General features: G+C 45.5%; 2 long non-coding RNA genes across 3 annotated transcripts in view; both read right to left on the bottom strand.

The window, feature by feature from the left end:
• Positions 1–518: 518 nt before the first annotated feature.
• Positions 519–15,215, bottom strand: LOC139035079 (uncharacterized). Of its 2 annotated transcripts, none has more exons than XR_011487594.1 (3): positions 14,967–15,215; positions 3,336–3,526; positions 519–2,527 (listed from the first exon to the last, which is right to left on the bottom strand). It is a non-coding gene; the product is annotated as an uncharacterized lncRNA (long non-coding RNA). The 2 variants fall into 2 exon arrangements; XR_011487595.1 differs by having other exon boundaries at positions 3,402–3,526.
• A 2,309-nt stretch (positions 15,216–17,524) lies between these two features.
• The window catches only part of LOC139035282 (uncharacterized), a 104,046-nt gene continuing 97,167 nt past the window's right edge, over positions 17,525–24,403 (bottom strand). Inside the window, exons 2-3 of the long non-coding RNA XR_011487950.1 lie at positions 22,422–22,581; positions 17,525–17,698 (exon numbers count right to left, since the gene is read on the bottom strand). This is a non-coding gene — a long non-coding RNA (uncharacterized lncRNA). The remainder of the gene's footprint in view (positions 17,699–22,421; positions 22,582–24,403) is intronic.

The following is a 24,403-nucleotide window of genomic DNA, read 5'->3' as shown; positions in this document are numbered from 1 at the left end:
ATACTGCAAGTTTGGTTCCAGACCACTACAATAAAGCGAATATTGAAATAAAACATATCATATGATTTTTTGATTACTTGGTGCATGTAAAAGGTATGTGTGTGTGTCTGTATGTGTGTGTGTGTGTGTGTGCATGTGCTTAATCGCTCAGTCATGTCTGACTCTTTGTGACCCTCTGGACTGTAGCCCACCAGGCTCTTCTGTCCATGGAATTCTCCAGGCAAGAATACTGGAGAGGGTAGCCATTCCATTCTCCAGGGAATCTTCCCAACCAAGGGATCAAACCTGGGTCTCCTGCATTGCAGGCAGATTCTTTATTGTCTGGGCCACCAGGGAAGTCTATTAAGTGTGCAGTACTATTATGCCTGAAAAAACAATATACATACCTTAATTTTAAAATACTTTATTGCTAAGTAATATTAATCATCATCTGAGCCTTCAGCAAGTTATAATCTTTTTGCAATAGTGACATCAAATGTCACTGATCACAGATCACCATAATGAATATAATAACAATGAAAAACTTTAATAGACTTTATTTTTTAAAGTAGTTTTGGGTTCACAGCAAAGTTGGGCAGAAAGCACAGAGATTTCCCACACACCCCATGTGCTCACTCAGGCATCACCTCCCAACACTGTCAACATCCCTCACCAGAGTGGTACATTTGTTACAGTTGAGAATCAACATCCCCCACCAGAGTGGTATATTTGTTACAGTTGAGAATCGTAGACTGACACATTGTTATCAAAGTCCACAGTTAAAATCAGGGCTCACCCTTGGTGTTGTATCTTCTATAGGTTCAGACAAATTTATAATGACACGTGTCCACCATGATAGTATGGTACAGAGAAGCTTCACGCCATATAAATTTTTGTTTTAAAATTCATTTAGCTTATATTTTATTTGAGATTTTTCTATCTATATTTTTTCTTGGAGAGTTGACAAAATATTGTGGGAATCACCAAAATGCAGCACAGAGACATGAAATGAGTAAATGCTCCTGGAAAATGGCACCAGCAGATTTGTTCAATGCACGGTGGCCACAAACCTTCCATTTGGAAAAAAATGCAACATCTGCAAAGTGCAATAAAACAAGGTCTGCTTGTACAGATGTCACTGGACTAGTGAGGGCTGAACCAGATGACATACATACAGCACTTAGCACAGTGCCTGGCACTTAGCAGGCAGTTAATAAATGGTAGCTTTTATTATTATTAGCAGAATTGTTCTAAACCTGCCGTGTGTGGGTCCTAGACAGGCCAAGGCTATTGGCAGCCCCGCTAAAAACAGAAGCTCCGTGTGTCCCCATCGGTTACCATTAGGAGGCTGGCAACGCCTGAGGGATTCTGATGGAGGGAAAATCGATTGGGGTGCATGCACGAGGGAAAGAACCACATTTGTCAGGGGAGGTTTGTTGCCCAAGAGAAATATAAAGGGCTCTTTTTAGCTCATTCTCTTTCCTCCTTGAGAACATCTAGTCTTATTAAAATACAATGAGGAGCATGGTTCCCACCTTCATCACGGCTAGTTGGGAAGAAGATGCTCAGGCAAAGGAGAAGAAGGAAAGAAGCCATCTGTCTGTTGGGGCCAATGCCCAAGGCGTCTCTAAGGATTAAGATGCAGAGAAGCCATGTGTGTGTGGTCAGCAGCAAGCACCCCAGCCAGGGCTCAGGCGCAGGGAACCCGTGCAGGATGGGTCCTGGGTATGGGGTAGGCTTGCGTGGTCCCGGATCATCTTTTAATACCAGCACCTCTCCTCTCGCTTCCTGAGTCCCACCTGTCCCAGCCAAGTCTCTCAACTCAGTGCCCCCACTGATATTTTCAGCCTGCATTTGCCAGTCGCATCAGTGGGTCTGGGTCCATTTTTTATTTTTTTTATTTTTTTAGTTCTACCACTTTATTGCTACCAACCCATCTCCCTCCACCCTCGTGCACACATGCTCAGTCATGTAACCCCATGGACTGCAGCCCGCCAGGCTCCTCTGTCCATGGACTTCTCCAGGCAAGAATACTGGAGTGGGTTGCCATTTCCTTCTCCATGGGTCCATTTTTTCATTCAGCCCACAGGTCTGTGTGGATGCCTGCTGGGTGCTGGGAGAGACACAGAAATGTAACTGATTCAAACCTTCATGGGGTGTGTCCTCTAATCACTGAGATGTGACAGATGCACCAACACAGCCAATCACGTCAATCCATCAGGCCACTCTTCTGCTGAAAAGTCTACAGGGTTTCCGAGAACTTGCATGATGGCATCCAAAGCCTTGAGCCCAGCACCTGAGTCCTCACAATCAGCCATAAGTAACCAGCGCCAGCCCCATTCTTCCTCTTCTGCCATCACTCTGCTCCTCTGATCCAGCCTGTTGAACACCACCACCGTGGTCATGCCTCTGGGTCTTTGCGCATACTGTACTCTCCTCCTTTGGTCAAATTTCCACAGTTCCTTCAATGTACTGCTCAAAGGCCCATTTCTCCACCTCTCTTATCAAGCAACTCCAAGAAATTTTGGCCTCTTTTCCTTCTGTGTTTCTAGAACATCGGATGCAAATATTCATTTCAGCACTTACAGTGCTACTATATATATTTATACATGTTCATAGTCCCCAGTGATCTGTGAGCTCTTTGAAGGCAAGGCCCATGTCCTAGTAATGTTTTATAATACAACAGTAGGGGATTAATGAATGTTTGCCTAATATAATAGAGATGGACAATAAATATAAGGAAAAAATGCTCAACCTCCCTAGTAGTGGGAATTTCCCTGATGGTCTGGTGGTTAAGACTCTGTGACTCCAATGCAGGGGGCACAAGTTTGACCCCTGGTTGGGGAAGTAAGATCCCATATGCTGCGTGACACGACCAAAAAGTTTTCCTTCCCTGGTGTCTCAGATGGTAAAAAATCTGCCTGCAATACGGGAGACCCGGGTTCGATCCCTGGGTCAGGAAGATCCCCTGAAGAAGGAAATGGCAACCCACTCCAATAGTCTTGCCTGGAAAATCCCATGTATGGAGGAGCCTGGCGGCAGACAGTCTGTGGGGCCACAAAGAGTGGGACATGACTGAGAGACTAACACTTCCCTAGCAGTAAAGGAAATGCAAATGATAACAAGAATAAGGTGCCATTTTCACATATTGGAGTAGCAAAAATTGTAAATGATTCATAATATCCAGTTCTGACGAATATGTGAGGGCAAGGACTGGAGAGAACAGGAATTGCTACAATCTTTTACAAGTAATCTGCTAACAGTTAGAAAAAGTATACCTGTTGACTCTTCGCTAACTCTATCATGAATTTACCCTCTAGAAATAAAAGCGCTTGCACATAACAGATGTTACTTACCTATTACTTCCTAACAAATTGCCCCAAAGCTTAGATGCTTGAGATGACACCCATGCATTATCTCACAGTTTCTCTGGGTCAGGAATCCAAGCGCTTCTTAGCTGGGTCTTCTGGCTCAGTATCTCTTGTGAGGCTGCCATCAGGGTTTCCACTGAGGGACATCTCCGGTGGTCCTATGGTTAAGAACTCACCTGCCAATGCAGGAGACACAGGTTCAATCCCTGGTCTGGGAACTAAGATCCCACATTCCATGGGGCAACTAAGTTTCTTCACCACAACTACTGAGCCTGTGCCCTAGAGCCTGTGCTCCACAGCAAGAGAAGCCACCGCAATAAGAAGCCTACGCACCACCCCAGAGAGTAGTTCCCTCTCGCTTCAGCCAGAGAATGCCTGCACTCAGCAACAAAAACCCAGCACAGACAAAAATTAAAAAAATTTTTTTTTAATTTTTTCAAGGTGTCTGCCAGGGATGCAGTCATCCAAAGGCTTGACTGTGGAAGGATCTGTTTCCAAGGTCACCTGCATGGTTGCTGGCAAGATCAACTTCTCCAGGGCTTTTGGATGGAGGTCTTCAGTTCCTCACTGGTGGTTGGGCAGAAACCACCCTTCCTTCCCAGGTGGCTCTCTGTATCAGAACAAGCCCAAAAGAAGAGCCAGAGGGAGAAGACCAAGACAGCAGAAGCTTCAGTCTTTTGTAACCAATCCCAGAAGTGACGTCCTATCACTGTTGCCATATTCTAGTCATTAGAAGCAGGTCACTGGGTCCAGCTCACACTCAAAGAGAGGAGAATACACAAGGGCATGAATACAGGAGGCAAAGATCATTGGGATCCATGTCAGAAGCTATCTACACAGGTTGAGTGTGTGTGTGTGTGTGTGTGTGTTAGCATGAACCACAAAGAAAGCTATGAAAAGAACTCTCCAAACCCTTAATAGAGGTTCCTGGGGAGAGGAGCAGGATTGGAGAGGGAATAAAAATGGAAGGAGTAAATTCTTGATTTTTTTTTTTTTTTTGTAAATCTCTATTTCGTTTGACTTCTCAAATAAGTAAGCATTGCTTTTACAATTTAATAAATTAAATAAATAAATTATAATATCAGATCATCAATGCCAAAAGTATCCTGTGAATTGAAAGGGGAAAACCCATCCTAGCTTAGAGAGAGAGGTGGAAAATCAAGGAAGGCTTCACAAAGGAGATGGTATTTGGAGTGAGCCTTGAAATACAGGCTAAACTAGGATGTACAGAAATGTTAGGAATGAATGACCCAGGACGAGGAGGATGAAGCAGAAGGCAAATTAACTGTCCAAGAGCCAAAGAGCGGTCAAGGTGACCAGGGGGACAGAGCCCACACACTCAGCTGAGGCACCCGGGCCAACCAGGCATGTATCTACCTGGCTTTCTCCATCTCCAAGTCAGACAGGCTACAGAAGGCTCTTTAGAGGCTGTGGCAACTTCCAGGGTCTCTGGCAGACAGTTCTAGACTTTTGTACCTGCTCATACTGCTTCCAAACCCCAATCACAAGCACTAGTCCCATTCTAAGAGGTCCATGGGCAAAGGCCCTCAGGAGCCTGAAGCTTGTCCTATTGAAGCTCTCCAAGGAGACCCAGTGGGAGAGGAGAAATGCCAACACCTCCTTCCTCTCTCCATGGCTGCACCTAAGGGAACCTCTATTCATCTCAGAGACAGAGTCCACGCTCTGGTTGCTGTCTGGAGCAAAGCCCTCCCTGGCCATTAACTTCATTAAATTCACCCAACCTACCTCCAGGGAGAACCAGCTCCATCAGAGCCACAGTGCCGGGCTGGCTCCCGCACAGTGGTCTCTGGGACAAAAGGGAAATTAGAAACACAGAGCTGAATCCAGCATAAGGGTTGTGGTTTTATGTAAAAGTAAACCACAAGAAACGTAATCCTTCAAAGACTTTCCCTATCGCCTGCTCTGGGAGAGGACTCACACTGGGCTTGGGGAGCGGGGAGGCTGAGAGCCAGCTCCGTGGCCTGGTTATGGCCCTTGGCCATATTGTTGTTGTTTTTGTTGCTGTTCTGTAGCTCAGTCGCCTCTGACTCTTTGCAATCCCATGGACTGCAGCACGCCAGGCTTCCCTGTCCTTCACTGTCTCCCAGAGTTGGCTCAAACTCATGTCCATGGAGTCAGTGATGCCATCCAAACATCTTAGCCTCTGTTACCCCCTTCTCCTCCCGCCCTCAATCTTTCCCAGCATCAGGGTCTTTTCCAATGAGTCAGCTCCTCACATCAGGTGGCCAAAGGATTGGAGCTTCAGCATCCGTCCTTTCAATGAATATTCACGGCTGATTTCCTTCAGGATTGACTGGTTGGATCTCCTTACAGTTTAAGGGACTCTCAAGAGTCTTCTCCAGCACCACAGTTCAGAAGCATCAATTCTTTGGTGCTCAGCCTTCTCTACGGTCCATCTCTCACATGTGCACATGACTACAGGAAAAACCATAGCTTTGACTATATGGACCTATGCGGGGGTCAAGAAAACTGCATCAGACCATCCAGCAGGATGGTGTGGTGGATAGGGAGGTGAGGAGTCATGGAAAGTTTCACAAAGAGGAAGAGGCAGGGTTTCTTCATTGAAGAGTGAGAAGGAGGCTGATGAGAAGAGAGAGAGATCAGGGACCTCAAGCAGAGAAAACCACACAGGCAAAGACGTGGCATCTGGGTCAGCAGCTCAGTGGGGCTGGAACAGGAAAGAAGGGAGTGGGTGGGGAGGAGGAGGACAGTGGGAGGTGAGAGAGGAAGGGAGGACAGGGCCAGCTGATGAGAGAGCTTACAAGACAAAGTATGACAAGGTTTCTTGACTGTAACCTGGGGGTTGTGATTCATTAAAGATGGTTTTTAAAAGTGTAACTTGTGGGGAAAGATACAGAAGTGGATAGAGAAGAAAAAACAAGACGAGGAATAGAATTTTACTTATGTCTTTCAGGGTTTTTTTATAGCAAGTCTATTACTGTTACATTTTTTTAGAATTTTAAACTTTCTCTCTTGGCTAAGATGATAATTAATTGTCAATAGCTGTGATTTATTGAGGACTTCGCTGAGGTCTTTGTACACATTATCTTGCTTAATCCTCACACTAACCCTCTGAAATAGGTACTATTATACCCATTTGCCAGATGAGAAACTGAAGGCCTGGGAGGTAAGGTGATGCTGAAGGTCACACACACAAATAAGCAAATGAGTCAGAATTTGAACCCGGGTTTGCTGACCCCAAGCCTGAGTTCCTAACACTCAACTCCACAGCCTCCTGGTAGTACACAGGGCAGAGAGCAAGCTCATGACTTTCACAGACGCAGTGAGGCCAGGAGACAAAGCAAATACTCAGGACAATAGAGCCAGCCTTGAACCATCTGGGTAGGCTGGGGCCCTGGACACCGGGCAAGTGTGCCAGGCTGGAATGTATAGGCAAAGATGTGAAGTCCTGGACTTGGGAGCAAAGCCCCTGCCCAAGCAGTCTCCACCAGAGACTCACATACCCTGCTGATCCCAGAGTCCCCTCTTACCTCCCAGCCCTAGGTCAGGAGAGTCAGCCTAGGAAGCCCTCATCCCATCAGAGGCAGGGACAATTGGTGGACTGGGGACAAGCTCCGGTTGATTTCAGCCCATAGCCTCTGGCAGTGGCTGATCCCCTTGTCACTTCTGTTCCCATCGCCACCCCCGCTAGCATCCCCTCTGGTGGCCCTCATGAAGCCGGGGTTCAGCCCTGAACCACCTCAACTGAGAAGCAAGGTTGAGACAAGGGAGGTTGGAAGACCCTGCTGTGTGAATTCAGGGGATCACCCTAGTGGCCAATAAGTGATTTATAAGTTTTTTTTCAAAACTGCAGACCCTTCTCTTCAATTAAATCTTATCTGGAACCCAGTATGTGAACTGGGTGATGTAGGAGTCTCTGGTTGAAATCAGGTTGGGACTGGACTCCCCACTCATCTTCCAACACCCCCAGGGGTTTCTGAGAGGTCTGGAAGGGGTCAACTGAACACAGTATGAAACCCACTAAGCTAGATCTTTAAAAGGCCCCTAGCTCAGAAATGCTCTGATCCTCTAATTCCTTGTGAATAATCCTAGAACAAACTAACACATATCATTAACTTTGCACCAGGCACTAAGCTAAGGATGTTACACAAATCCTCTCATTTAATTCTCATCATAAACCTGTAAGTAGCTTCTATCATCACGTGGCAGAGACTGCCAGCTGCCCAACCAACTCCGTTCTCTCCTTTCTATGGATAGATTTGAAGCTGGACACACAGCTAGACTACATTTCCCAGCTTCCCTTTCAGTGAGGTAAGACCATGTGACCAAGTTATGTCCAATAGCATGTGAGCAAGGGCCATGTGCACCACTTCCAGGCCAGGGCAGCTAAGGGAGTGAGTGAAGCTGATACCCTTTACAGCATCACTGCTTTGCTGGCAGGTGGACACAACTCTCCTGGAGCAACTTTACTCTGTATAGTATACAAAGAAACTACATAGGACTAAAAATAACCACATGAATGCTCAGTTAGGGCAAATTCTGGACAAATGATACAAAGAGACCAAAAAAAACCCAAGTGCCACTTTTAAAAAAACCTGGAGAAAAGGCAGCAGGTTGCTGAGCATGCCCCGGCACACAACACCTCCTCAAAGTGGGCTAGCCACCTAGGCCACGCCTCCAGCCCGACCATGAACACACCCCTACCTTCACCCCACTTAAGGAACAAGCTCAGCCCCCTCCGGGAGCGAGCAAGCAAGAGAACATGTTGTTTGTTCTCACTCCTGCATGTTGCAGCCGGGGCCCCATTAAAGGCTGGCCTGAATTTCTTGTCTGGCCTCTGATGATTTTCTATAGGTTAAGGAAGCCAAGAACCCTTGTCAGTAACAAACGCCCTCACCTCCCACCCTATGGCAGAGACCTGGACCCCCAGAGAAGCCCAGTTTTGAAATGGTGGGTTTGGGTCCCTGAATTTGCCCAATGTGGCAGCCCTCTCTGCTGACCTGGAGCCATTTCTATTCTGCTTAAGCCATCACAGCGTAGATGTCTGTGTGAGCAGTCTGGCCTCTCATAGGCCCATTTCTCAGAGGAGGAAGGTGGAAGAGATTAACTTTCTAAGATCACCCAGCTACTGGCAGAATATTGAAGCCATTCGGTCTGATTCTAAGGACTTTGCCCTCAAATCATAACACTCACCTCCCGGATGTTATAAAATGAACAATGCCCAAACTTGGAGCAACTGAGATGTCTTTCAGTGGGTGAGTGAACAAGTAAACTGTGGTACATCCATATCAGTGGACTCTTACTCAGTGGTGCAGAGAAGTGAGCTAGCAAACTATGAGAAGACATGGCAGAAACTTAAATGCATCTCACTAAGGGAAAGAAGCCCATTTGAAAAGGTTACATAATGTAGGAGTCCAACTATGTGACATTCTGGAAAGTGCAGAACTGTGGAGACAGTGGTTGCCAGTTCAGGGAAGGATGTAAATGGAACACAGAAGATTTTTAGGGGAGTGACACTACTCTGTGAGATACCGTAATACTGACATTTGTCAAAACCTCCAGAATGTACAACACAAAAAGTGAACCCTAGTGTAAACTAGGACTTTAGAGAATAATAACGTATCAGCATTGGTTCATCAACTATTTCAAATATACCCCACTAATACAAGGTGCAAATGCTCCTCCTCCTGGAGGAGGAGCAGTATATGGGAACACTCTTTACTTTCTAATCAGTTTTTCTGTAAACCAAAATTTCCTTTAAAAATAAATTCTATTAATTTAAATATATGTATAGCTTCTATAAAAATTAATGTATGGAAAAAAAAATTTTTCCAGGTGCCATACACTTTGATCAACATTCATTTAACCTTCCTGATAATTTATGATGTAGGTACTATTGCTATCCCATTTTCCAGATGAGAAAATCAAGGCCCCGAGAGGTCAAGCCAAGACAGAACTCCTACTTGTTTGACTTCCCACCACCCTTTCTCCCCAAGACCAGCTCCCTCACCTTCCATGGACGCTTGCCCTCCACGAGGTGGGTGCCAGCTCCCCACCCCAGAAAAGCCTGCAGGTTACATGTGCTGGCCCTTTCTCCTGGGATCCAGGTTGATGAAGGCTCAGAGCGGCCACATGAGGGAGGCTCCAAGGTCACCCAGCAAACCAAACGTCCAGACTCCCTGCGCAGTGGCCTTTCCTGTGTGGAGAACTCACTCAGGATGGATCAGTCCCAGGGCCCCGGCACCCCCCAACACACACACACACGCGGGCACACATACACACACATGCCCTTCCATTCTGTCATTTGACCCTCAAACAGGCTGTGAATTTCCAGGGGACACAAGGCCCTTCAGCGCTCATGCAAGCTCACATTCCTTACCAAGAACTGAGGGTCATTTGGGGACATTTTTTTTTCCTGGAGATTGTCAAGATCTCCTTCAAAATGCAGAACCACACCTTCACATTAGCACAAGGCATCACTTTGCCTGCTCTCTGCAACCCCTGGAGAGGGACTGGAGGAATGTATCAAATTCTTAATTTAAGAAAAAAAATCCCCAGCGCCTACATGTGGTGAAAGAGCCATTTCGTATGTTGGAGGTGTTAGGAAGACCGTGCTGCCTGAAAAATACTGATCTGACTACAGTTCCTGGGATGCTGGGCCTCCCTGTAAAGGAAATAGGAGCTGATTCAACTTTGGTGTTTAAAGGGCAAAAGCACAGTTCAGGGACAGCATGCCGTCTGACTGTCAGAACTGTGAGCTATCCATTACCTTAGGATGCGGGCGTGGGGGAGGGATGATTCCAACCCTACCAAGTTTGATGAAATGTGCTAACTCCATTCCACAGTAAGTGGCAGGGACCGCACTGGGGTCAAGCAAGCAGCCTCAAAAGCTCTCCAAGCCTTCAAGGATGAGAGGCGCCAGTCTGTGGTCCCTTTGCTCTAGAAGGGTGAACCAAGGCTCTGGGATCCGACAAGCCCCTGCTGGCTCTGTCTTCTTGGGCATGTTACCTAACATCTCTAAGCCTTTATTTCCTCCTTTGAAAAAGATTGACACAAAACTGTAGGATTCAATGAGACAATGCAGGGAAAGCAGGGAGCACATGGAAACATTCAATTATAAACGTTAGTAATTTTGTGACGATGATGATTAGTTGAGGGCTAGTCAGGTTCTTACAAATTATCTCACCTTCTCATTATCCATATGGGAAAACTGAGGCCCGGAGAAGTGAGGGGACTTGCTCAAGATCATGCAGCAAGTTAGAAGATTTAGGCCCCAGGTCTCTGTTTCTTAGACCAAGTCTTTCCCCACCACACATATTGATCATTTTCTGAGACTGTCTCAGAAATAGACAGAATATTCCAACAGCCATGTGAGTTCTACAGCAGGACCAGGTCTGGGACAAGATAATTGTTGAGAAGAGAAAGCCTGACCAAAAGGCAGCCCATCCATTTGTTGGCCACTCATCCTCTGAGCTGGCCATAGTCATTCATATATGGGGGACTTTGAACTGAGAGATATAAGAGAGTTTCTAGGGATGGGCTGTGGTGCCAAAGCATCACTATGAACACAGCTAGTGGAGGTGATGGAATTCCAGCTGAGCTATTATAAATCTTAAAAGATGATGCCATTAAAGTGCTGCACTCAATATGTCAGCAAATTTGAAAAACTTAGCAGTGGCCACAGGACTGGAAAAGGTCAGTTTTCATTTCAATCCCAAAGAAGGGGAATGCCAAAGAAGGTTCAAACTACCATACAATTGCACTCATCTCACATGCAATTAATAGTAAGGTTATGCTCAAAATCCTTCAAGCTAGACTTCAGCAGTTATGTGAACCAATGAACTTCCTGATGTACAAGCTGGGTTTTGAAGAGGTAGAGGAACCAGAGATCAAATTGCCAACATTTGTTGGATCATGGAGAAAGCAAGGGAATTCCAGAAAAAACATCTGCTTCTACTTCATTGACTATGCTAAAGCTTTTGACTATGTGTATCACAACAATCTCTTCTTAAAGGGATTAGAGTGCTAGACCACCTTACCTGTCTCCTGAGAAATCTATATGCAGGTCAAGAAGCAGTGGTTTGAACCGGACATGGAATAACTGACTGGTTCTAAATTGGGAAAGGAGTACAACAAGGGTCTATACTGTTACCCTAGTTGTTTAACTTAAATAAAGAGTACATCACGCAAAATTCCAGATTGAATGAATCACAAGCTGGAATCAAGATTGTTGTTAGAAAAATTAAGAACCTCAGATATGCAGATGACACCACTAATGGCAGAAAGTAAAAGAGGAACTAAAGAGCTCCTTGATGAGAGTGAAAGAGGAGACCGAAAAAGCTGACTTGAAACTTTATATTTAAAAAAACTAAGATCATGGCCTCTGGTCTCATCACTTCATGGCAAGCAGAAGGGGAAAAAATGGAAACAGTCTTAGAAAAGCCAAGACTTTATGTTCTTGACCTCCAAAATCACTGTGTATGGTGACTGCAGCCATGAAATTAAAAGATGCTTGCTCCTTGGAAGAAAAGCTATGACCAAACTAGACAGCATATTAAAAAGCAGAGACATCACTTTGCCAACTAAGGTCCATCTAGTCAAAGCTATAGCTTTTCCAAGTAGTCATGTACAGATGTGAGAGTTGGACCATAAAGAAGGCTGAGCACCAAAGAAGTGATGCTTTCAAATTGTGGTGCTGGAGAAGACTCTCAAGAGTCCCTTGAACAGCAAGGAGATCAAACCAGTCAATCCTAAAGGAAATCAGCCCTGAATATTCATTGGAAGGACTGTTGCTGAAGCTGAAGCTCCATTACTTTGGCCACCTTATGCAAAGAGCCGATTCACTGGAAAAGACCCTGATGCTGGCAACGATTGAAATCAAAAGGAGAAGTGGGGGGCAGAGAGTGAGATGGTTAGACAGCATCACAGACTCAATGGAGTCCTGGCGTGGAGCAAACTCCAGGAAATGGAGGACAGAGGAAACTGGCCAGCTGCGGTCCATGAGGTCAAAAAGAGTCAGACACGACTGAGCGACTGAACAGCAGTAGAGCCCAAGGCTACATGAATGCAGGAGCGATGGAGAGGTAGGGCAGCTTAGAGAGTCGTGTGATCTCAGACAGCTGAAAGGAGAGTAGTTACAAGGGTGATGGAGTGTGGGTGCTGAAGCAGGCAAAGACTGCAGAATCTCACAGAGCCCTCTGGAGAGTGCTGAGACAGGGATGTAAGCCAGATGCTCAGTTAATGGGAGGCAATATTCATTAGTGTTCCTCTCGCTGGGATGGTGGGAAAGCTCTGAAAAGAGTCCAGAAAGAGACTCCAGAAAGACAAGCAATCGGCCACAGTGATATCCACAAAGCAATGAAAGCTAAGGACACTGACGCAGGAGGTTGGCAATAATTCCTAGGAAAGGAAACCCCACCAGGCACCCAGATACAAGAGGAGCAGGTCCCTGAGATTAGGAATTGATGGAAAGAAGTAAAGTTCTCTCAAACCCTGGACCAGAGCTCACCCATGGGCTCCATGCTCCTTCCTCTTTACCTGTGGCGGCTGCTTTCAAGTACCTGAATGAGTAATTTTTTCTTTTTCCCATGCAGAAAGTAGCAGAGACTTGGAAGTTAAATTTCAGAAAAAGCATCAAAAGGCAGGAGAAATCCTTCTGCATTCTTCTTGGGTTTAGAACAAAGACTGGCAGAATAGCCCAGGCTGGAGCCAGAGAGAATAGAAGCTTTTTACAATGAAATGCTGCTGTGGATGATCAGGCTGCAGAGAAGGCAAGAGGGACCCCCTGAATTCTTGCCGCTAATGAGGTTATTGGGGAGGAGGGTGGGAAAGACGTGGCACAGAGCTACCCGGCTTCACCTGAATCCCACTATCTCCAGAGCCAGTTCTCCCCAACCAGAGTAGCTGCAGGTTTGACAAGGCAGCTGGGGCTGAAACCACGTGTTCTCTTTACATAAGTGGGTCTCAGGGTACGGCTGAGTGAAGCACCTACTTGGAGAGGACACAGGGATTGTACGACTCGAGATCAGTGACCAGCGGGAGCAGATTAAGAAGTGTTTATCAGTATGATTATCCCTGCCTCTCATTGTCCATTCACCACTCCAGCTGCGTTGGTGGGAAAATGATCTGGAGAAGCACTGAGAAGTCCAGAGAGCAAGGGCTGCAGCACACGTGGTCTGCTGAGCGGTACAACATGGCTCGTGTCCGGGACCACTCCCCACAGGCACCATCAGCCACCCCGGACCATAAAGACAACCCCCACTGTGCAGTCAGAGTCCCACTCTCAACCACCACCCACCCACTCAGGTTGTCCCCTCCTCCCGCGTCAAGCCTTGGATTCACTTGTCACTTGGCCCTGAACTTTTGGACAAGTACCCTCTCAAGCCCAGGAAGTCTGACCCTCCCCCTTCCAGGAGCCACTGTGACTCCATATTTTCTCAAGGTTTCTGCCTTTTCCACATCACTGATTCTGCCCTTCTTGGCTAGAATTAGACCCAAGGTAGCTCCCACTGCTACTTCCTCTCCCCTCAGAGAAACTAGACAGGCAAGATCTCATCGGGGCCTCTTTGTCCTACCAAATGCGATGACCAGCAAATGTGCAAGTTTCCTACCCTTGGGCCCACACGATGACCTGCACCAAGTCACCTCCTCCATCTTCCCCAAGAGGCTATGACCCACCATCCAGCCATGGTCCTTTGTCTTCTTCCCCTGCCTTCTAATGACAGTAATAAACATTTTTTTTAAGCCATCATTTCTCAAAGGAAAGGAAAAGCCAGGCACTGTGCTATGTTTTATGTAAATATCTCAGATAATCCTCACAATTACCCTAGGGGTAGGAACTCTCCCCATTTGCCAGATGAGGAAACTGAGCTCAGAGAACAAGGGGCACACAGCTGAAAAGTGACAGAGAAAGGATTTTAACTCATGCATGTTTAACTCCAAACTCAGGGCTGTCTACCCTGGGCTAGACATCTACCAATGCCCTAAAGTTCCCACAAAAGGGCCCCCGTGCATTTCGACATGTTTAGAATCTACATGGCCACTTCCTGCCCCTTCAGACCTTTGATTTAAGTCAGAGTGCCCTTAGCCCATCCCTAATTCTCAGCACCTACATTCAGTGCCAGCAGGTGCCCTACAGATATTTGAAAATGGAGGAATGAATGAGTTAGTGGATCCTGTGTTTGCATCCTAGGTTCACACATGTATCTTGACCTCGCCAAGGCTAAGAGGACTGCATCCAGCTTCTTTCGTAGATGCTCTCTGTTGGAGGTCTCTCAGCACCTTCTCTTAGTGGGCATCCGAACTCCTGTGTCAAGCCAGCACTCCTCTACAATTTTTCAGGTTTTCCTCCTTTAAAATTCGATTCAGTGAACACGTATCAAGACCCTACTGCATGCCAGGCTCTAGGAGATCAAAGATAAATCACAAGCCACCCCATCCTCCTGGAGCTTAGTCCAGTGGCCAGGGAGGAAGATATAGGGATAATAATTCAGGTCAAACTGAGATCAGCACCTGGAGTGAAACTTGGAAATGTCAAATCATCCCCCCAAAGCCGTCAGGCCAGGATCTGGGTCATCATCTGGCCCTGAAATCAATCCACTGCCTTCATCATGTGTTCTCAAACCAGGCACTCACCTGCCATAAACTCCTTTCTCTCCTTAGTTCCAAGAAGCAGCAGATAGATCATGAAGGCCCTTATAACCTCTGGTAAGTATCATGGCCAAGATATCACTGGGCAAGTTGCCAGAAAAAGCTCAGAGGCTTAGGAGATTCTGAGCTTGGAGTATAGTGGCCAAACAGCTAGAATACTATGGCTGTATTTACAGAAGCACAGGTTAACTCATGGGCGATGATTGTCCCTTTAGCCAGAGGTTGAAGTTCAAATGCCCAGAGGCCAAGTAGCCCAAAGGGCAAAGGAGAGAAGGGGCTGGGTGAAAGGCATTGGAAAGTAAGCGCAGCCAGGCCTGTCTGGACTGCAGAATGCTGGAGGGCACAGATCTCTCCCAGTAGGGACAGCCTCTGCCCAACCCAGCCAAGAGCTTTGTCCTGTGGGAATGTGGACCTCGTGTGGCTGGGTGTTCTGTTTCTCCAGAGTAAACCAAAAAGCTTTGCATGTGGTTCTCTGGACCTTCACACATTGGAAACAAATTCAGATTTTCTCTTTTTTTTTTTCATGTTTGAATCATTTGTATTTCCTTTTTTTAAACTTTTTGTTAGAGTATAGTTGATTTACAGTGCCGTGTTAGTTTCAGATGTACAGCAAAGTGATTCAATTGTACATATACATGAAAGACAGAAAGTGTTGTCTGCTCAGTCATAACTGATTCTTTGTGACCCCATGGACTGTAGCCCACTGGGCTCCTCTGTCCATGGAATTTTCCAGGCAAGACTGTTGGAGTGGGTTGCCATTCCCTTCTCCAGGGGATCTTCTCGACCAGGGATTGAACCTGGGCCTCCTGCATTGCAGGTGCATTCTTGACCATCTGAGCCACCAAGGAACTTGACATACGCCTCCTCTTTTTCAGATTCTTATCCCATTAGGCCATTAGAGAGTACTGAGTGGAGTTCCCTGTGCTATACGATAGGTCCTCATTTGTTATTTCTATATAAAGTAGCGTATATACGTTCAAATTATTTTCAAACACTGCAAGTTGATGGTATGTGCTGAATAAAGCATATATGTGGGCATGATGTGGCCATTGGTTTACAAACTCTGCCGCAAGCTTTGCTACTCTAGTCTCCCCTAGAGGACAGTGTTCCTTCTGTGGACACCACTCTGAGAAATGCAGGCAAGACCCAGAGCCAAGTCACCAGAGCTATGGGGACGTGAAAGCCTGCTCGGGGGGAATGGCAGAGGAGGACACGTGCTTCTTAGTTACTAAGGCTGGGGAAGAGGAGGCTGGCAGAGAAGAGATGCATAGATTGGGAAACTACGTTCCTGAACTAAAACTAAGACAATCTCACCAAGTGTTGGTATTTCAATTTTCTACTGTTGTATAACAAAGCACCCCGAATCTTAGGGCTTAAAACTGGAAGGGGAAGAGGGAATGAGAAGTTAATTGTGTAATGGGTACAGAGTCCAGTCTGGAATGATGAAAAAGTTCTGGAATTGATAGCGATGATGGTTGCATGACAAGGTGATTATACTTAATACCACTGAACTATACACTTAGAGGCAGCTAAAATGGTCAGTTTTATGCTATCTTTATTTTACCACAATAAAAAAAAAAAAAAGCTGTGACCTAGATGGGAAAAGAATCTAAAAAAGAGTTGATGTATGTGTTTGTATAATTGAATGACTTTGTTGTACAGCAGAAAGTATCACAACATTGCAAATCAACTATATTCCATTAAAAACTCCTTTTCTAAAAAAAAAGCAGTGAATTTTATTTGGTATAAGTTAATAAAGTTGATAAATATTTTTAAATTTTTATTATTCTAACCAGATTGCACTAAATTTTACTCAGTATATTTTAACTTTCCTAATGGCTCAAATTGTAAAGAGTCTGCATGCACTGCAGGAGACCCAGATTCAATCCCTGAGTCAGGAAGATGCCCTGGAGAAGGAAATGGCAACCCACTCCGGTATTCTTTCCTGGGAAATCCCATGGACAGAGGAGCCTGGTGGGCAACAGTCCACAAGGTCACAAAGAGTCAGACACGACTGAGTGACTTTCATTTCATGCAAAGGAATATGATGGCAGATTAAACAACTAATAGAAAAATACTTTCTCTGTCCCCCAAAAAAACCTTACAACAGTTTTTTTTTCTTTTTCATGAGTTTGAGTATTAACCAGGGAGCCTCAATTCTCCTCCATGTAGCCTCTCAGCCTCTAGCTGGTCCAGCAGGGTTCCCACACAGCACGATGCTCTCAGTGCCCTGAGAGAGAAGGAGAAAGTTGTAAGACCTCTTAAGGCGTAGTTTTGAAGTCCTGAGACATCACCTCTACCAGGGTTCAGTCAAGGGAGCAGAATCTCTACTAGTGCTTTGAGATAAGGCATTTTTTTGTGTTGGTGAAAAAGTTTGTTCAGGACTTTCCATAACATACAGTTAATTCAGGTTTTTCTGTAAGATGTTATGGAAAAGATCAAAATAACTTTTTGGCCAACTGTACTTCAACCATTATAGGATGAGCTAAGAAAGTGAAGGTCTGGAAGAAAAGTTGGAGGATCAGAGAAAAAGCTACTGACCAGTCAGCTGGCGAAGTCAAGAGTATCCAGCATCAAAGTGGGACCACGCCGGGGGAGCTGATGGAGACTTCGGTACAGAGCTGGTGCTGAGTAGTTTCTCCGTGGGTCTGCAGCCAAGTGCTGGTGGTGGACCTGAGCCACTGTTCCCCAACAGAGCAGGCAGCCAGAGAGGAGAGCTGGACGTAGAGAGAGGCAAGCCAAGTTGAAACCTGCTGGGTACCGCTGCATCTGTTGCTTCTTCTGACTATAACAATTTCCAAGAGTAATGGCTGCGGTGTCCCCTCCATCTTCCAAATAGCTTCCACTTTGGCCGATTCTCATCATGGTCCACACAAGAAGGGGGAGTCCCAGACTCACCAAGTCAAGGACCGATCACCACAGTCAGTGCACTAATGGAGAAAACTGGGCAAAAGACTTGAAATCAGGGCCATCCTGACCACTCTGGGAGGTATGCTCTCCAGACATGATTGGGGGGCTTCGAGCCTGCAGGCAGTCTTGTTTTACGTGGCTCCAAAAAAGAAGACTTAAGGAAGACTGTGTGGAGCCCTTGATCTCAGTCCCTCAATTTACCAGCTGTGTGAGTTTGGACAAGTTGCTTGAGATCTCTGAACCTCAGTTTCTTTATCTTCAAATTATGTGACACCAATTCCAGCTTCATGGAGCCATACCTGGTGCGGTGTCTGACACCAGAGTTGGAACTCATTACATTCAATTTCCCTTTCCCCCAGATTCAGTGAGTCGTTATGCCTAACATAGAGATAAGCCAGGTGTCTGCTTAAAATTGTAAGTTCTAGGGAGACAGATTTTGGATGAGGGTTAGCATCATAATCATCCAGTCCTGGCAGAGGCTCCCACCACGAAGCTTCCCATCACAAGAGGTATACAAGCCCACTGGGAAATCAGTAGGACTAGATGAGTTCTTGATGTACTCCTTTTCCTATTTGGAACCAGTCTGTTGTTCCACGTCCAGTTCTGACTGTTGCTTCCTGACCTGCATACAGATTTCTCAAGAGGCAGGTCAGGTGGCCTGGCATTCCCATCTCTTTCAGAATTTTCCACAGTTTATGGTAATCTACACAAAGGCTTTGGCATAGTCAATAAAGCAGAAATAGATGTTTTTCTGGAACTCTCAATAACCTCAGATATATCTATCTTCAAATTATGAAGATAGAGGTTATATCAATAATCTCAGATATGCAGATGACACCACCCTTATGGTAGAAAGTGAAGAAGAACTAAGGAGCCTCTTGATGAAAGTGAAAGGAATGAAAAAGTTGGCTTAAAGCTCAACATTCAGAAAACTAAGATCATGATATCTGGTCCCATCACTTCATGGCAAATAGATGGGGAAACAGTGGCTGACTTTATTTTTGGGGGCTCCAAAATCACCACAGATGGTGATTGAGCCTTGAAATTAAAAGACACTCCTTGGAAGGAAAGTTATGACCAAACTAGACAGCATGTTAAAAAGCAGAGACATTACTTTGCCAAAAAAGGTCCATCTAGTCAAGGCTATGATTTTTTCAGTAGTCGTATGGATGTGAGAGTCGGACCATAAAGAATGCTGAGCACTGAAGAATTGTTGCTTTTGAACTGTGGTGTTCAAAAGACCCTTGAGAGTCCCTTGGACTGCAAGGACATCCAACCAGTCTATCCTAAAGGAAATCAGTCCTGAATATTCATTGGAAGGACTGATGTTGAAGCTGAAAGTCTTGTACTCTGGCCACCTGCTGTGAAGAGCTGACTCATTGGAAAAGACCCTGATGCTGGGAAAGATTGAAGGCAGGAGGAGAAGCGGACGACAGAAGAGGAGATGGTTGGATGGCATCACCGATTCAATGGACATGAGTTTGAATAAACTTCAGGAGCTCATGATGGACAGAGAGGCCTGGTGTGGGGTCACAAAGAGTTGGACAGGACTGAGCGACTGAACTGAGATGAGTTCTAAGGACTCTTATAGCTCCAATCAGTTATGGCTCCACAAAAAGCTCAATGAGTTTATGGAGAAGCATTTTTCCTATTAATTTCAGAAATACTGCATGTTTATTATCAAGTGCCCATCTCTATTTACTGATGATGGGATTTATAAATTGGTACAACTTTCTGAAGGGCAATTAAGCGCAACATATCAAGATGCTTTAAAATAACCATAGTGAACAGGACAAATTGAGAAAGTTAGTACTGACATATATATATTACCATGTGTAAAATAGATTAGCTGGTGGGAAGCTGATATGTAGCGCAAGGAGCCTGGTCTGCAGCTCTGTGATGACCTACATGGGGGGTGGAAGGGAGGCTCAAGAGTAGGGGATATATGTATATACAGTTATGACTGATGCACAATGTTGTACCACAGAAACCAACACAAAATTGTAAGGCAATTACCCTCCAATTAAAAATAATAATAAACAATTCATTAGAATAGCCACACCAGTTGACCCTGTGGGACTTTGTCCCAAGGAAGTAGTCTGTAATGTACCCAGAGATATAAATACAAGAATGTGGCTTGTTATTTACAATATGAAAAAAAAAAAAGCAGAAATAATTGAACTGTTGAACAACAGCAGAATGATTAAATAAATTAGGGCACAGCCAAAAGATGGAAAACCAGGTTTCCATTAATCTTGTTCCATTAATCTTGTCATTAAAAAAAAATCATATGTCCAAATAAAACATGAGGAATTTTCCCACATTTATCCTCTAGAAAAGAGAAAAAAAAAATCTCTTTAAATTCAAGTTCTTACAGAGTCTCCTACTAAATGCACTCTTTTTCAGTTACTTTATTTTAAACAAAGTACTGTTTGAGGAAATCGCATTAGCCCTCCTTGACCTCAATCAATGCTAGTTTGGGATGTTTAAAGAGGTCACCTATGGGAACTGGGAAAAAAGGAAGCAAAGACATTTAACAGGGATTTAGTAATTATTCTAGGGGTTAAGACCTTACAATTACAAGTGTTGGCTGTCATTGTAAACAAGCTTTTAAAGATCACTTTTAAAAGCAATACAGTAAGTGGTTATGTTGTAGAGATCACTAATACACACTTCTGAGACAAATAAAAAGACTCTTTTAATGTTATGCTAATAGGTACTTGTGGCTTTGAAAACAATTTCCAGAGACAACACCAAACACAGATTTTAAAATTCTTACATCTCAGTTTCGTTAGACAAGAGGGCCCTGGTGGCCCTGCGGTTAAGACTCTGAGCTCCCAACGCAGGGGGCACAGTTTCAATTCCTGGTTGGGGACCTAAGATCCCGAGTGCCAAATGGTGCAGTCTAAGAAACAAACAAATAGAAAACAAACAACAACACTGAAAAAGATAAGCCTCAAACAAATTAGACCAAAATGGAAATGGTGTGCTGCAGACAGCTACGGTGGGTAATTTACAAAGCAGCTCCAGGATGGCGAAACACAGATATCAAAGATACCAGGAGAGTTGGTATAAAATATAAAAATGGGAAAGAATAATCTTTCTAAATGTAGTGTATTTCCTACTATATATGGTTTTAAATATCTTTGTGCAACTAAATTTATAAATTAAACTTTGTGAGTAAGCATTTGATGATTTCCCTGTTTATATATTTAAATTGGCCCCAAAACTTTTTATTGAATCTTGCATTTGGGAAAATTGGGCCATATATTCTTGGCTACCATATAATTTAGGCCCATATGATAGATAGTAATGAGAGAAAAATAGCTGTGAAATAATATTAAATATAAAACATAAATATGCTATAATGTGATTCTAATTTTGTTTAAACACACACACAACTGTAGACATAGAAAAAAAGATTAGAAAGAGCTATATCAAAATGTTAAAAATGATTATAGCTGGGTAGTGAGATTATGAAACATTGGGTTGGCCAGAAAGTTCATTCAAGTTCTTCCACAACATCTTATGGAAAACCCCAAGTGAATTTTCTGGCCAACCCAGTGTATACATGTTGAGTCCTGCCCCTAGGCCACAGAAGCGGAGCCCAGAACCAAGGTCGCCTCTGAAGCTGACTGAGGTCCACTGTAACCGTTGCCAAAGCCCCTCTGATCATCACTAACATATTTCCTGACTCCCAGTTAGGCAAAGATGCCCACTCCAGCAAACACCCTGTAGCACCCCCACCAATCTCCTAACACCAGCCTTCCAGCAGGAATTTTCTTTGGCTTGAGGCTATAAAAGTTGGCTATTAACCCACAAAAACAGTCAACTCTCCCTGGTCTGTCAGGAGGTTGGCCCACAACACTCTCACCGCCCACTTTATCTCTGCTCTTTGCTCTTATCAGACTCGATCCTTGCTGAAATGCTCTGTGTCTGGAAATTCTTTTCCAACCCATATTTGGACTGCCTCAACAATACGGACTTTAAGTTTTTCTTTTACTTTTTGGCCACACCGCTAATTCTCTGATGAGGTGTAGAACCCAGACCCATGGCCACGAAAACGCTGAGTCCTAATAACCACTAGGCCACCAGGGAATTCCCAAGTTTTCTTTTTCTTAAAGATATATTAATGTTTAACCAGGGGAAATCACTTTTTAAAAGGCTTTTATAAAATTTCCTTCTTTCTTAGATTCTCCTTTGGGGATATTAGAATCTCTCTGGTCTTTTTTAATTCCTTACATCTTTGGGGAACTACAGTATTGAAGGGGCCAGGGGGGCTTTGATAGAAATATATTCACTGACCCAGGAAGCTGTTCCTGACACAATAATGAGGACAGAAAAGCAGATTATTAAGCAATGGCAGTAGTGTGTAGGTAGTGGGATCTCCCCCTTGGAAAGGAGAGACATGGGGAAAGAGAGAGAAAGGGAGGGAGGGAAAGAGGGAGAGGGGGAACTATACAGGGGGTGTGTACACATATGGTGTATTTGTTTGTATACGCATGGCCATGGGTCTAGAAGGAGACTCACCAAACCACTCCCAGGATGGAGCAGTCCTCCACTCTTCTGCTCCTTCATTTTCCAGTTTGTACAGCACATGTTTACAATAGGATGGAACCGGCTTTGTGCTGATTCTACCGAAAAGGGGGAACGCTGAAGGTGAGTCCAGTCCATGTGTGGCTTCACTGCTCTGCAAATGAAAAAAATGTTTCACCGGAATTCTCATGTCCCCCCAAATCTGGGGGCACCAAGGAGTTTACAGTCAGCCCCAGGCTGCATTTCTCTGGCTTGAACCCGATCTACTGCTACAAGCCCTGGTCTCTAAGAGGACCCAGAGACACAATTGAGCATACAGACCTGTGTGTTTGCTCAGAGTTTCCTGGAAGCCAGGTGCTGCACCAGGCCTTTGCCAGCATGACCGTAGTTCACCCTTCCCACAAGCTTCTATCCATTTTACAGGTGGAAAGCCTGAGGCATTGAGAGAGGGTGACGTTACACGGCTGGGTGACAGCTGAGACTGGACCCCCGGCGGCCTGGGCACCCCGTGGGTGTCTCATGTGTGCCCACAAACACAGCCTCTCAGCTGCCACATTAACATCTGTCATTTCCCCCACTTTGTGATCTGGTCCCATCAGTGATATCTGTCGCTAAGACCTCCGCTGCCCTCTTCCCCACCTTCCATCTGAAAGAACAAGCCACAGCCTGTGGTGGCAGCTGATACCCACCACAGAGGGTGCCAATATGGGGGCCAAGAATCCTGCTTCCCAGGCCCCCAGCCTTCCAGTTCCCTCCACCACCCCTGGGCAGGGCTGTGTGACTAGCGTGCTACTGAGACTGAACTGCTGCAAGAGCATAGAATTTCCGAGACCTGCCTTGATCCAGCCTCCTCCCTCCTCCTAAGAGGTCTGTAAGGAAATAAGAGAGGGCCAGCATCTTCTCATTAGCTGGTCTTTGGTCCCAACACCAATGCAAGCGTGATGGGCTATGCCCAGGAGGACTCTTTTTCCTAAACTGAGCTGAGCCACACTCTCTTCCCTAACCAGTGCACCATCCTATCTCCTGCACAGATGGAAGAGAAAGAGCACACCCGTGAACCCTAGATGTGATTCCTGGGGTCCTTAATTTAGGTGGTAAGCATCGCTCTTCCTTTGGGGGTGGGGAGGAGGTAGTTTCTTGATCATTTTCAATGCTGACTCATCCTTAGGGAGGAGTACAGTGGGTGGTCGGGGTGAGGGGAGCCCCACCTTGGCTACCCCGGTGAGCCATTCCTGCTGCAGATGGTGGTCCTGCCACCATCAAGCCGTCAGAGGGACCACCTGGGCCTTCAGCCCACCAAAGCCATCCTGCATCCTCTGAAACCCCCGTGCTAAGCTCAGCACAACCACTCCCCTCCACCTTTGGGTGCCACACTGCCTGATGACAGATGGCATAACAGGTGACCGAACCCTAAAAATACCTCCTTGTTTCTCCTTGCAGACCGCCACTCCCACCACTTTCCCAGGGCTCAGACAGGAACCCAGATGAGGACAGAATTGCCCCTTCCCTAAGCTGGGGACCCACCCTCACTTTCCTGAGGATGCTTTCCCAACCTGATGTGTCCACAGACACCCTCCAGCCAGCCCTCCACACCCTTCCACATCCCCTGGCCCTTACATAAGTGTACCTAATCGCAGGTTAGTTCAGGGTGTGTGCTAGTCACTCAGTCGTGTCCGACTCTTTGTGACTCCAGGGACTGTAGCCCGCCAGGCTCCTCTGTCCATGGAATTCTCCAGGCAAGAATACTGGAGTGGGTAGCCACTCTCTTCTCCAGGGCATCTTCCTGATCTAAGGATCAAACCCAGGTTTCCTGCATTGCAGGTTCTTTACCATCTGAGCCACCATATCAGCCCTTCCCCTTTCTGCATCTTAACCTCCCTGCATTCACATTCTGAAAAGGCAACAGCTTTTCCCAAAATCACCATCAGTCAGATTTGGTGGATTTGCCCCTGAATCAGCAGAGTTGTAACTGACTT

Source organism: Odocoileus virginianus, chromosome 5 (assembly GCF_023699985.2).
Source record: "Odocoileus virginianus isolate 20LAN1187 ecotype Illinois chromosome 5, Ovbor_1.2, whole genome shotgun sequence".
Classification (NCBI taxonomy): Eukaryota; Metazoa; Chordata; class Mammalia; order Artiodactyla; family Cervidae; genus Odocoileus; species Odocoileus virginianus.
Note: the sequence above shows the minus strand (reverse complement) of the source record. Positions and strands in the feature narration are given on the sequence as shown.